The sequence below is a fragment of the Callithrix jacchus genome, chromosome 11 (genome assembly GCF_049354715.1).
Source record: "Callithrix jacchus isolate 240 chromosome 11, calJac240_pri, whole genome shotgun sequence".
In the NCBI taxonomy this organism is placed as follows: domain Eukaryota; kingdom Metazoa; phylum Chordata; class Mammalia; order Primates; family Cebidae; genus Callithrix; species Callithrix jacchus.
This window is the reverse complement of record NC_133512.1, coordinates 129,143,815-129,158,978: the sequence shown is the minus strand read 5'-3', so window position 1 is coordinate 129,158,978 and position 15,164 is coordinate 129,143,815.

Below are 15,164 nucleotides of genomic sequence, written 5' to 3'. Positions count from 1 at the left end.
AAAATACAGAAATTCTAATTTTACCCGAATGGAAAAATTCTAAATATTATATAGGCACCCCAATGTTAAAAACAAAATTGCAAGGAATATAATCTGTCAGAAAAATATACAATGCCCTATTCTACTCTCTTTTGGAGTATATACACAAACTTCATATGCTCTTTCATGTAAAATACAGAAATTGTATATTTAAGCTAATCGAAAAAAACCTAAATATTATCTAGGCACCTTAATGTTAAAAGCAAAATTGCTCTGAATATAATCTGTCAGAAAAAATATACAATTCCTTATTCTACTCTGTTTTGGAGGATATACAACAACTCCGTATGCTCTCTTATGTTTAATACTGAAATTCTAATTTTACGTGAATCAAAAAAAAATCTAAATATTTTCTAGGCACTCGAATGTTAAAAGTAAAATTGCTCTGAATATAATATGTCAGAAGGAATATACAATGCCATTTTAACTCTGTTTTGGAGTATATACACCAAATTAATATGCTCTCTCATGTAAAACACCGAATTTCTAATTTTACGTGAATCGAAAAAAATCTAAATAATATCTAGGCGCCCCAAAGTTAAAAGAAAATGGCTCTGAATATAGTCTGTTTGAAGAAATATACAAAGCCTGATATTACACTGTTTTGGAGTATATACACCAACTCAGTATGCTCTCTCATGTAAAATACAGCAATTCAAATTCTACATGAATCGAAAAAAATCTAAATATTATCTAGGCACCCCAATGTTATAAACAAAATTTCTCTGAATATAATCTGTCAGAAAAAATATACAATGCCCTATTCTACTCTGTTTTGGAGTATATACACCAACTCAATATGCTCTGTCATGTAAAACACCGAAATTCTAATTTTATGCAAATTGAAACAATCTAAATAATATCTAGGTGCCACAAAGTGAAAAGAAAATGGCTCTGTATATAGTCTGTTAGAAAAAATATACAGGGCCTTATTATACTCTGTTTTGGAGTATATACACCAACTCAGTATGCTCTCTCATGTAAAATACAGAAATTTTAATTTTACCCGAATCGAAAAAATCTAAATATTATCTAAACACCCCAATGTTAAAAGCAAAATTGCTCTGAATACAATCTGTCAGAAAAAATATACAATGCCCTTTTCTACTCTGTATTGGTGTATATATACCAACTCAGTATGCTCTCTCATGTAACATACCCAAATTCTAATTTTACGTGAATCGAAAAAAATCTAAATAATATCTATACGTTCCAAAGTTAAAATAAAATGCCTCTGAATATAGTCTGTTAGAAAAAATATACAATGCCTTATTCTACTCTGTTTTGGAGTAAATACACAAACTCAGTATGCCCTCCCACGTAAAATACAGAAATTCTAATTTTACCAGAATCGAAAAAATCTAAATATTATCTAGGAACCCCAATGTTAAAAACAAAATTGCTCTGAATATAAACTGTCGGAAAAAATATACAATGCCCTATTCTACTCTTTTTTTGAGTATATACACCAACTTTACATGCTCTCTAATGTAAAATACAGAAATTCTATATTTCAGCGAATCAGAAAAATTCTAAATATTATCTAGGCACCCCAATGCTAATAGCAAAATTACTCTGAATACAATATGTCAGAAAAAATATACAACATCCTTTTCTACTCTGTTTGGGACTATATACACCAAATCTATATGCTCTCTCATGTAAAATAATGAAATTCTAATTTTACGTGAATCAAAAAAAATCTAAATATTATCTAGGCACTCCAAAGTAAAAACAAAATGCCTCTGAATATAGTCTGTTAGAAAAAATATACAATGCCTTATTGTACTCTGTTTTGGAGTAAATAAACCAACTCAGTATGCTCTCTCATGTAAAATACCGAAATTCGGATTTTACGTGAATCGAAAGAAATCTAAATATTATCTAGGCACCCCAATGTTAACAGCAAAGTTGTTGTGAATATAATCTGTCAGAAAAAATATACAATGCTCTTTTCTACTCTGTTCTGTAGTATGTAAACCAACTCAATATGATCTCTCGTGTGAAATACAAAAATTCTAATTTTACCCGAATCTTAAAAATCTAAATATTATCTAGGCACCCCAATGTTAATAGCAAAATTGGTCTGAATACAACCTGTCAGAAAATATATACAAAACCCTTTTCTACTGCGTTTTAGAGTATATACACAAACTCAATATGCTCTCTCATGTAAAATACTGAAATTCAAATTTTATGCAAATCGAAAAACATCTAAATCATATATGGGCACCCCAAAGTTAAAAGAAAATGGCTGTGAATATAGTGTGTTAGAAAAAAAAAATACAATGTTTTATTCTACCCTGTTTTGGAGTATATACACCAACTCAGAATGCTCTCTCATGTAAAATACCGAAATTCTAATTTTACGTGAATCGAAAAAAATCTAAATATTATCTAGGCACCCCAATGTTATAAACAAAATTGCTCTGAATATAATATGTCAGAAAAAATATACAATGCCCTATTCTTCTATGTTTTGGAGTATATACACCAACTCCATATGCTGTCTCATGTAAAATACAGAAATTCTAAATTTACCCGAATCGAACAAAATCTAAATATTATCTAGTGACCCGAAGTTTAAAAGCAAAATTTCTCTGAATACAATCTGTCAGAAAAAATATACAATGCCCTTTTCTACTCTGTTTTGGAGTATATACACCAATTCAATAGGTTCTCTCATGTAAAATACAGAAATTCTAAATTTACGTGAATCGAAAATAATCTAAATATTATCTCGGCACCTCAATGTTAAAAACAAAATTGCTCTGAATATAATCTGTCAGAAAAAATATACAATGCCGTATTGTACTCTTTTTTTGAGTATATAGACCAACTCCATATGCTCTCTCATGTAAAATACAGAAATTGTATATTTAAGCGTATTGAAATAAATCTAAATATTGTCTACGCACCACAATGTTAAATGCTAAGTTCCTCTCCATATAATCTGTCACAAAAAATATACAATGCCCTTTTCTACTCTCTTTTGTAGTATATACACCAACTCAATATGCTCTCTCTTGTAAAATACCAAAATTCTAATTTTATGCGGATCAAAAAAAATCTAAATAATATCTAGGCGCCCAAAAGTTAAAAGATAATGACTCTGAATATAGTCTGATAGGAAAAATATACAATGCCTTTTTCTAATCTGTTTTGGAGTATATACACCAACTCAGTGTGCTCTCTCATGTAAAATACCGAAATTCTAATTTTACCCGAATCGAAAAAATCTAAATATTATCTAGGCACACCAATGTTAAAAACAAAATTGCTCTGAATATAATCTGTCAGAAAAAATATACAATGCCTTATTCTACTCTGTTTTGGAGTATGTACACCAACTCCATATGCTCTCTCATGTAAAATAGAGAAATTCTACATTTAAGCGAATAAAAAAAAAATCTAAATATTATCTAGGCACCTCAATTTTAAAAGCAAACTTTCTCTGAATATAATGTCAGAAAAAATATACAATGCCTTATTCTACTCTTTTTTGGAGTGTATACACCAACTCCATATGCTCTCTCATGAAAATACAGAAATTCTATATTTAAGGAAAACAAAAATATCTAAATATTATCTAGGCACCCCAATGTAAATAGCAAAATTTCTCTGAATATACTCTGTCAGAATAAATACACAATGCCATTTTCTACTCTGTTGTGTAGTATATACACCAACTCAATATGCTCTGTCATGTAAAATTCCTTAATTCTAATTTTACGTGAAATGAAAAAAATTTAAATAATACCTAGGCGTCCCAAAGTTTAAAGAAAATGGCTCTTAATATAGTCTGTTAGAAAAAATATACAATGCCTTATTCTACTCTGTTTTGGAGTATATACCCCAACTCAGTATGCTGTCTCATGTAAAATACAGAAATTGTATACTTAAGCGAATCTAAACAAATCTAAATATTATCTAGGCACCACAAGGTTAAAAGCAAAATTGCTCGGAATATAATCTGTCACAAAAAATATACAATGCCCTTTTCTACTTTGTTTTGTACTATATACACCAAATCAATATGCTCTCTTATGTAAATTACAGAAATTCTAATTCTACCTGAATCGAAAATATCTAAATATTGCCTAGGTACCCCAATGTTAAAAACAAAATTACTCTGAATATAATCTGTCAGAAACAATATACAATGCCCTTTTCTACTCTGTTTTGCAGTATATACACCGCCTCAATATGCTATCTCATGTAAAATACTGAAATTCTAATTTTACGTGAATCCAAAAATATCTAAATATTATCTAGGCACCCCAATGTTATAAACAAAATTGTTCTGAATATAATCTCTCAGAAAAAATATACATTGCCCTATTCTACTATGTTTTGGAGCATATACACCAACTCCATATGTTCTCTCATGTAAAATACAGAAATTCTATATTTAACCAAATCAAAAAACTCTAAATAATATCTAGGCACCCCAATGTTAAAAGCAAAATTGCTCTGAATATAATCTGTCAGAAACAATATACAATGCCCTTTTCTACTCTGTTTTGTAGTATATACACCGCCTCAATATGCTATCTTATGTAAAATAACGGAATTCTAATTTTACACGAATCCGAAAAAATCTAAATAATGTCTAGGCGCCCCAAAGTTAAAAGAAAACGGCTATGAATATAATCTGTTAGAAAAAATATACAATGCCTTATTGTACTCTGTTTTGGAGTATATACACCAAATCAGTATGCTCTCTCATGTAGAATACCAAAATTCTAAATTTACGTGAATCGAAAAATATCTAAATATTATGTAGGCACCCGAATGTTAAAAGCAAAATTTCTCTGAATATAATCTGTCATAAAAAATATACAATTCCTTTTTCTACTCTGTTTTCGAGTATATACACCAACTCAATATGCTCTCTCAGGTAAAATACAAAAATTCTAATTTTATGCAAATCGAAGAAAGTCTAAATAATATTTAGGCACCCCAAATTTAAAAGAATATGGCTCTGAATATAGTCTGTTAGAGAAAATATACAATGCCTTATTCTACTTTTTTTTGGAGTATATAAACCAACTCAGTATGCTGTCTCATGTAAAATACCGAAGTTCTAATTTAACCCGAATCGAAAAAATCTAAATATTATCTAGGCTCCCCAATGTTAAAAACAAAATTTCTCTGAATATAATCTGTCAGAAAACATACGCAATACCCTATTTTACCCTGTTTTGGAGTATATAAACCAACTCAGTATGCTCTCTCATGTAAAATACCGATATTCTAATTTTACGTGAATTGAAATAAATCTAAATATTATATAGGCAACCGAATGTTAAAAGAAAAATTGCTCTGAATACAATGTGTCAGAAAAAATATACAATGCCCTTTTCTACTCTGTTTTGGAGTATATACACCAACTCAATATGCTCTCTCATGTAAAATACCGAAATTCTAATTTTACGACAATCGAAAAAAATCTAAATAATATCTATGCACCCCAAACTTCAAAGAAAATGTCTCTGAATATAGTCTGTTAGAAAAAATATTGAATGCCTTATTATACTCTGTTTTGGAGTATATACACAAACTCAGTGTGCTCACTCCTGTAAAATAGAGAAATTCTAATTTTATGTGAATCTGAAAAAATCTAAATATAATCTAGAGACCTCAAAGTTAAAAGCAAAATTTCTCTGAATATAATATGTCAGAAAAAATATACAATGCCTTAATCTACTCTGTTTTGGAGTATATACACCAACTCAATATGCTCTTTAATGTAAAATACAGAAATTCTATATTTAAGCGAGGAGAGAAAAATCTTAATATTATCTAGGCACTCCAATTTTAAAAGCAAAATTGCTCCGAATATAATCTGTCAGAAAAAATATACAATGCCCTATTCTACTCTGTTTTGGAATAGATACACCAACTCAGTATTCTCTCTCATGTAAAATACCGAAATTCTAAATTTACCCGAATCGAAAAAAACCTAAATATTATCTAGGGACCCGAAGTTTAAAAGCAAAATTGCTCTTAATATAATCTGTCTGAAAAAATATACAATGCCCTATTCTATTCTTTTTTGGAGTATATACACCAGCTCAGTCGGCTCTCTCATATAGAATAACGAAATTCAAGTTTTACTTGAATCCAAAAACCCAAATAATATATAGGCGCCCCAAAGTTTAAAGAAAACGGCTCTGAATATAGTCTGTTAGAAAAAATATACAATGCCTTATTCTACTCTGTTTTGGAGTATATACACCAACTCAATATGCTCTCTAATAGGAAATACATAAATTCTATATTTAAGTGAATCGAAAAAAATCTAAATACTATCTAGGCATCCCTATGTTAAAAGCAGTATTTCTCTGAGTATAATCTGTCAGAAAAAATATACAATGCCCTTTTTTACTCTGTTTTGGAGAATATACACCAACAAAATATGCTCTCTCATGTAAAATCCAGAAATTCTAAATTTACGGGAATCGAAAGAAATGTAAATAACATCTAGGCGCCCCAAAGTTAAAAGGAAATGGCTCTGAATATACTCTGTTTGAAAAAATATACAATAACTTATTCTACTTTGTTTTGGAGTATATACACCAACTCAGTACCCTCTCTCATGTAAAATACTGAAATTGTAATTTTACGTGAATCCAAAATAATCTAAATATTATCTAGGCACCCGGATGTTAAAAGCAAAATTTCTCTGAATATAATCTGTCAGAAAAAATATACAATGCCATTTTCTACTCTGTTTTGGAGTATATACACCAACTTAATATGCTCTCTCATGTAAAATACCGAATTTCTAATTTTACGTGATTCGAAAAAAACCTAAATATAATGTAGGCGCCCAAAGTTAAAATAAAATGGCTCTGAATATAGTCTGTTAGAGAAAATATACAATGCTTGATTCTACTCTGTTTTGGAGTATATACAACAACTCAGTATGCTCTCTCATGTAAAATACAAAAATTCCAATTTTACCCGAATTGAAAAAATCTACATATGATCTAGGCACCCCAATGTTAAAAGCAAAATTTCTCTGAATATAATCTGTCAGAAAAAATATACAATGTCCTATTCTACTCTGTTTTGGTGTATATACACCAACTCCGTATGCTCTGTATTTTAAAATACCGAAATTCTAATTTTACGTGAATTGAAAAAAATCTAAATATTATCTAGGAACCCCAATGTTAATGGCATAATTGCTCTGAATATAATCTGTCAGAAAAAATATACAATGCCCTATTCTATTCTTTTTTGTAGTATATACACCAACTAAGTATGCTCTCTCATGTAAAATACCGAAATTCTAATTTTACGGCAATTGAGAAAAATCTAAATAATATCAAGGCATGCCAAACTTAAAAGAAAATGGCTCTAAATATCGTCTGTTAGAAAAAATACACAATGCCTTATTCTACTCTATTTTGGAGTATATAAACCAACTCAGTATGCTCTCTGATGTAAAATACAGAAGTACAAATTTTACCCGAATCGAAAAAATCTAAATATTATCTAGTCACCCCAATGTTAAAGCAAAATTACACGGAATATAATCTGTCCAAAAAAATATACAATACCCTTTTCTACTCTACTTTATAGTATATAAACCAACTCAATATGCTCTCTCATGTAAAATACATAAATTTTAATTTTACCCGGTACGAAAAAATCTAAAATTTATCTAGGCACCCCAATATTAAAAGCAAAATTCTCTGAATATAATCTGTCAGAAAAAATATACAATGCCCTATTCTATTCTTTTTTGTAGTATATACACCAACTCAGTATGCTCTCTCATGTAAAATACCGAAATTCTAATTTTACGTGAATCGAACACAATCTAAATAATATGTAGGCACCCCAAAGTTAAAATAAAATGGCTCTGAATATAGTCTGTTAGAAAAAATATACAATGCCTTATTCTACTCGGTTTTGGAGTACATACACCAACTCAGTATGCTCTCTCATGTAAAATACAGAAATTCTAATTTTACCTGTATCGAAAAAATCTAAATATTATATAGGCACTCCAATGTTAAAAACGAAATTGCTCTGAATATAATCTGTTAGAATAAATATACAATGCCCTATTCTACTCTGTTTTGGAGTATATACACCAACTCCATATGCTCTCTCATGTAAAATACAGAAAGTCTATATTTAAGCGAATCGAAAAATATCTAAATATTATCTAGGTACACCAATGTTAAAAGCAAAATTACCCTGAATATAATCTGTCCGAAGAAATATACAATGCTTCATTCTACTCTGTTTTGTAGTATATACACCAACTCATTTTCCTCTCTAATGTAAAATACCGGAATTTTAATTTTACCCGAATCTAAAAAATCTAAATATTATCTAGGCACCCCAATGTTAAAAACAAAATTGCTCTGAATATAAACTGTCAGAAAAAATATACAATGCCCTATTCTACTCTGCTTTGGAGTATATACACCAACTCCATATGCTCTCTCTTGTAAAATACAGAAAATATATATTTAAGCGAATCGAAAAGAATCTAAATATTACCTAAGCATTCCAATTTTAAAAGCAAAATTGCTCTTAATATAATCTGTCAGAAAAAATATACAATGCCATTTTCTACTTTATTTTTTAGTATATAAACCAACTCAGTATGCTCTCTCATGTAAAATAGAGAAATTCTAATTTTACCTGAATCAAAAAAAATTTAAATATTATCTAGGCACCCCAATGTTAAAAACAAAATTGCTCTGAATATAATCTGTCTGAAAAAATATAAAATGTTCTATTCTAGTCAGTTTTTGAGTATATACACCAACTTTCTATGCTCTATGATGTAAAACAACGATATTCTACTTTTACTTGAATCGAAAAATATCTAAATATTATTTAGGCACCCCAATGTTAAAAGAAAGTGGCTCTGAATATAGTGTGTTAGAAAAAATATACAATGCCTTATTCTACTCTGTTTTGGAGTATATACACCAACTCAGTATGCTCGCTTATGTAAAATACTGAAATTCTAATTTTACGTGAATCTATAAAATCTAAACATTATCTAGGCACCACAATAATAAAAACAAAATTGCTCTGAATACAATCTGTCAGAAAAAATATACAATGCCCTATTCTACTCTGCTTTGGAGTATATACACCAAATCCATATGCTCTCTCATGTAAAATACAGAAATTCTATATTTAAGCAAATCGAAATAAATCGAAATATTATCTAGGCACCCCAATGTTAAAAACCAAATTGCTCTGAATATAATCTGTCAGAAAAAATATACAATCCCCTTTTCTACACTTTTTTGTAGTATATACACTAACTCAATATGCTCTCTCATGTAAAATACCGAAATTCTAATTTTACGGGAATCAAAATAAATCTAAATAATATCTAGGCACCCCAAGGTTAAAAGAAAATGTCTCTGAATACAGACTGTTAGAAAAAATATATAATGCCTTATTCTACTCTGTTTTGGAGTATATACACTAACTCCGTATGCTCTCTCTTCTAAAATACCAAAATTCTAATTTTACCCGAATCGAAAAAATCTAAATATATCTAGGCACCCCAATTTTAAAAACAAAATTGCTCTTAATATAATCTGTCAGAAAAAAATACACAATGCCCTATTCTATTATGTTTTTGGAGTATATACACCAACTCCATATGCTCTCTCATGTAAAATACAGAAATTCTGTATTTAAGCGAATTTAAAAAATCTAAATATTATCTAGGCACCCCAATGTTAAAAGCAAAATTGCTCTGAATATAATCTGTCAGAACAAATATACAATGCTCTTTTCTACTCTGTTTTGAAGTACATACACCAACTCTGTATGCTCTCTCATGTAAAATACCGAAATTCTAATTTTTTGTGAATCGAAAAGAATCTAATTATTATCTAGGCACCCCAATGTTAAAAGCAAAATTGCTCTGAATATAATCTGTCAGAAAAAATATACAATGCTTTTTTGTACTTTTTTTTGTAGTATATACAGTAACTCAATATGCTCTCTCATGTAAAATACCGAAATTTTAAGTTTACGCGAATCGAAATAAATCTAAATAATATCTAGGCGCCCCAAGGTTAAAAGAAAATATCTCTGAATATAGACTGTTAGAAAAAATATACAATGCCTTATTCTACTCTGTTTTGGAGTATATACACCAACTCAGTATGCTCTCTCATGTAAAATACCAAAATTCTAATTTTACCCAAATCAAAAAAATCTATATATTATATAAGCACCCCAATGTTAAAAACAAAATTTCTCTGAATATAATCTGTCAGAAAAAATATAAAATACTTTATTCTACTCTGTTTTGTAGTATATACACCAACTCCATATGCTCTCTCATGTAAAATACAGAATTTCTATATTTAAGCGAATCGAAATAAATCTAAATATTATCTAGGCACCCCAATGTTAAAAACAAAATTGCTCTGAATACAATCTGACAGAAAAAATATACAAGGCCCTATTCTATTTTGTTTTGGAGTATATACACCAACTCCATATGCTCTCCCATTTAAAATACAGAAATTCTAATTTTATGTGAATCGAAAAAAATGTAAATAACATCTAGGTGCCCCAAAGTTAAAAGAAAATGGCTCTGAATATAATCTGTTAGAAAAAATATACAATGCCTTATTCTACTCCGTTTTGGAGTATATACACCAACTCAATGTGCTCTCTTATGTAAAATACAGAAATTATGTATTTAAGAGTATGAAAAAAATCTAAATATTATCTTGGCACCACAATGTTAAAAAAAATTGCTCTGAATATAATCTGTCAGAAAAAATATACAATGCCCCACTCTACTCTGTTTTGGAGTATATACACCAACTCAGTATGCTCTCTCATGTAAAATACCGAAATTCAAATTTTACGTGAATCGAAAAAAATCTAAATATTATCTAAGCACACGAATGTTAAAAGCAAAATTGCTGTTAATATAATCCGTCAAAAAAAAATATACAGCGCCCTTTTCTACTCTGTTTTGGAGTATGTACACCATCTAAATACGCTCTCTCATGTAAAATACCGAAATTCTAATTTTACGTGAATCAAAAAAATCTAAATAATATCTAGGCGCCCCAAAGTTAAAATAAAATCACTCTAAATATAGTCTGTTAGAAAAAATATACAATACCTTATCCTACACTCTCTTGGAGTATATACACCGACTAAATATGCTCTCAAATATAAAATACCGAAATTCTAATTTTATGAGAATCGAAAAATATCTAAATATAATCTAGGCACCCCAATGTTAAAAACAAAATTTCTCTGAATATAATCTGTCAGACAAAATATTCAATGCCCTATTCTACTCTGTTTTTGACTATATACACCTACTCTACTTGCTCTCTCATCATAAATAAAGAAATTCTATATTTAAGAGAATCAAAAAAAATCTAAATATTATCAAGGCACTCGAATGTTAAAAGTAAAATTGCTCTGAATATAATCTGTCAGAAAAATATACAATGCCCTATTCTACTCTGTTTTAGAGTATATACACAAACTCAGTATGCTCTCTCATGTAAAATACCGAAATTCTAATTTTACGCGAATCGAAAGAAATCTAAATAATATCTAGGCGCCCCAAACTTAAAAGAAAATGGCTCTGCATATAGTCTGTTAGAAAAAATATACAATGCCTTATTCTACTCTGTTTTGGAGTATATAAACGAACTCAGTATGCTCTCTCATGTAAAATACAGAAATTTTAATTTTACCCGAATCAAAAAATCTAAATATTATCTAGGGACCCCAATGTTAAAAACAAAATTGCTCTGAATATAGTCTGTCAGAAAAAATATACAATGCCCTATTCTTTTCTGTTTTGGAGTATATACACCAACTCCATATGCTCTCTCATGTAAAATACAGAAATTCTAATTTTACCCGAATCAAAAAAATCTATATATTTTATAAGCACCCCAATGTTAAAAAAAAAATTCCTCTGAATATAATCTGTCAGAAAAACTATACAATGCTTTATTCTACTCTGTTTTGTATTATATACACCAACTCCATATGCTCTCTCATGTAAAATACAGAAATTCTATATTTAAGCGAATTGAAATAAATCTAAATATTATCTAGGCACCCCAATGTTAAAAACAAAATTGCTCTGAATACAATCTGACAGAAAAAATATACAACGCCCTATTCTAATCTGTTATGGAGTATATACAGCAACTCCATATGCTCTCCCATGTAAAATACAGAAATTCTAATTTTACGCGAATCGAAAAAAATCTAAATAATATCTAGGTGCCCCAAAGTTAAAGGAAAATAGCTCTAAATATTGTCTGTTAAAAAAAATATACAATGCCTCATTCTACTCTTTTTTGGAGTATATGCACCAACGCAGTATGCTCTCTCATGTAAAATACAGAAATTCTAATTTTACGCGAATTGAAAAAAATGTAAATTACATCTAGGTGCCCCAAAGTTAAAAGAAAATGGCTCTGGATATAATCTGTTAGAAAAAAATATACAATGCCTTATTCTACTCCGTTTTGGAGTATATAAACCAACTCCATGTGCTCTCTCATGTAAAATACAGGAATTATGTATTTAAGAGTATTGAAAAAAATCTAAATATTATCTTGGCACCCCAATGTTAAAAGCAAATTTCCTCTGAATATACTCTGTCAGAAAAAATATTCAATGCCTGATTCTACTCTGTTTTTGACTATAAACACCAAATCTACTTGCTCTCTCCTGTAAAATACAGAAATTCTATATTTAAGAGAATAGAAAAAAATCTAAATATTATCTAGGCACACGAATGTTAAAAATAAAATTGCTCTGAATATAATCTGTCAGAAAAAATACAATGCCCTATTCTACTCTGTTTTGTAGTATATACATAAACTCCATATGCTCTCTCATGTAAAATACAGAAATTCTATATTTAAGCGAATTGAAAAAATCTAAATATTATCTAGGCACCACAATGTTAAAAACAAAATTGCTCTAAATATAATCTGTCAGAAAAAATATACAATGCTCTTTTCTACTTTGTTTTGGAGTACATACACCAACTCAGTATGCTCTCTCATGTAAAATACCGAAACTTAAATTTTACGTGAATCTAAAAAAATCTAATTATCTAGGCACCCCAATGTTAAAAACAAAATTTCTCTGAATATAATCTGTCAGAAAAAATATACAATGCCCTATTCTACTCTGTTTTGTAGTATATACACCAACTCAGTATGCTCTCTCATGTAAAATACCAAATTTCTAATTTTACGTGAATCGAAAAAAAATCTAAATATTATCTGGGCACCCCAATGTTAAAAGCAAAATTGCTCTGAATATAATCTGTCAGAAAAAATATGCAATGCTTATTTCTCCATTGTATTGGAGTATATACACCAACTCAATATGCTCTCTCATATAAAATTCCGAAATTCGAATTTTATGCAAATTGAAAAAATTCTAAATAATATCTAGGAGCCCCAAAGATAAAAGAAAATGGCTCTGAATTAATCTGTAAGAAAAAATATACAATGCTCTTTTCTACTCTTTTTTGGAGTACATACACCAACTCAGTATGCTCTCTCATGTAAAATACCGAAATTCTAATTTTACGTGAATCGAAAAAAATCTAATTATTATCTAGGCACCCCAATGTTAAAGCAAAATTGCTATGAATATAATCTGTCAGAAAAAATATACAATGCCCTTTTCTAGTCTTTTTTGTAGTATATACACTAACTCAATATGCTCTCTCATGTAAAATACCAAAATTCTAAGTTTACGAGAATCGAAATAAATCTAAATAATATCTAGGCGCCCCAAGGTAAAAAGAAAATGTCTCTGAATATAGACTGTTAGAAAAAATATACAATGCCTTATTCTACTTTGTTTTCGAGTATATACACCAACTCAGTATGCTCTGTCATTTGAAATACTGAAATTCTTATTTTACCCGAATCAAAAAAATCTATATATTATATAAGCACCCAAATGTTAAAAACAAAATTTCTCTGAATATAATGTGTCAGAAAAAATATACAATGCTTTATTCTACTCTGTTTTGTAGTATATACAACAACTTCATATGCTCTCTCATGTAAAATACAGAAATTCCATATTTTAGCGAATCAAAAAAATCTAAAAATTATCTAGGCACCCGAATGTTAAAAGCAAAATTGCTCTGAACATAATCTGTCAGAAAAAAATATACAATACCCTTTTCTACTCTGCTGTGTAGTGTATACACCAACTCAATATGCTTTCTCATGTAAAAAACCGAAATCCTAATTTTACGAGACCCCAAAGAAATCTAAATAATATCTAGGCACCCCAATATTAAAAGAAAATGGCTCTGAATACACTCTGTTACAAAAAATATACAATTCTTTATTCTACTCTGTTTTGGAGTATATACACCAACTCAGTATGCTCTCTCATGTAAAATACAGAAATTCTATATTTAAGAGAATCGAAAAAATTCTAAATATTATCGAGGCACCCCAATGTTAACAGCAAAATTGCTCTGAATATAATCTGTCAGAAAAAATATACAATGCTTTTTTCTACTCTGTTTTGGACTACATACACCAACTCAGTATGCTCTCTCATGTAAAATACCGGAATTCTAATTTTATGCGAATAGAAAAAAATCTAAATATTATCAAGGTGCCCCAAAGTTAAAAGAAAATGGCTGTGAATATAGTCTGTTAGACAAAATACACAATGCCTTATTGTACTCTGTTTTGGGGTATATACACCAACTCAGTATGCTCTCTCATGTAAAATACAGAAATTCTATATTTAAGCGAATCGAAAAAATCTAAATAATATTTAGGCACCCCAGTGTTAAAAGCACAATTGCTCTGAATATAATCTGTCAGAAAAAATATATAGAATGCCCTTTTGTTCTCTGTTTTGAAGTATATACACCAACTCCATATGCTCTCTCATGTAAAATACAGAAATTCCATATTTTAGCGAATCAAAAAAATCTAAAAATTATCTAGGCACCCGAATGTTAAAAGCAAAATTTCTCTGAATATAATCTGTCAGAAAAAAATATACAATGCCCTTTTCTACTCTGCTGTGTAGTGTATACACCAACTCAATATGCTCTCTCATGTAAAAAGCCG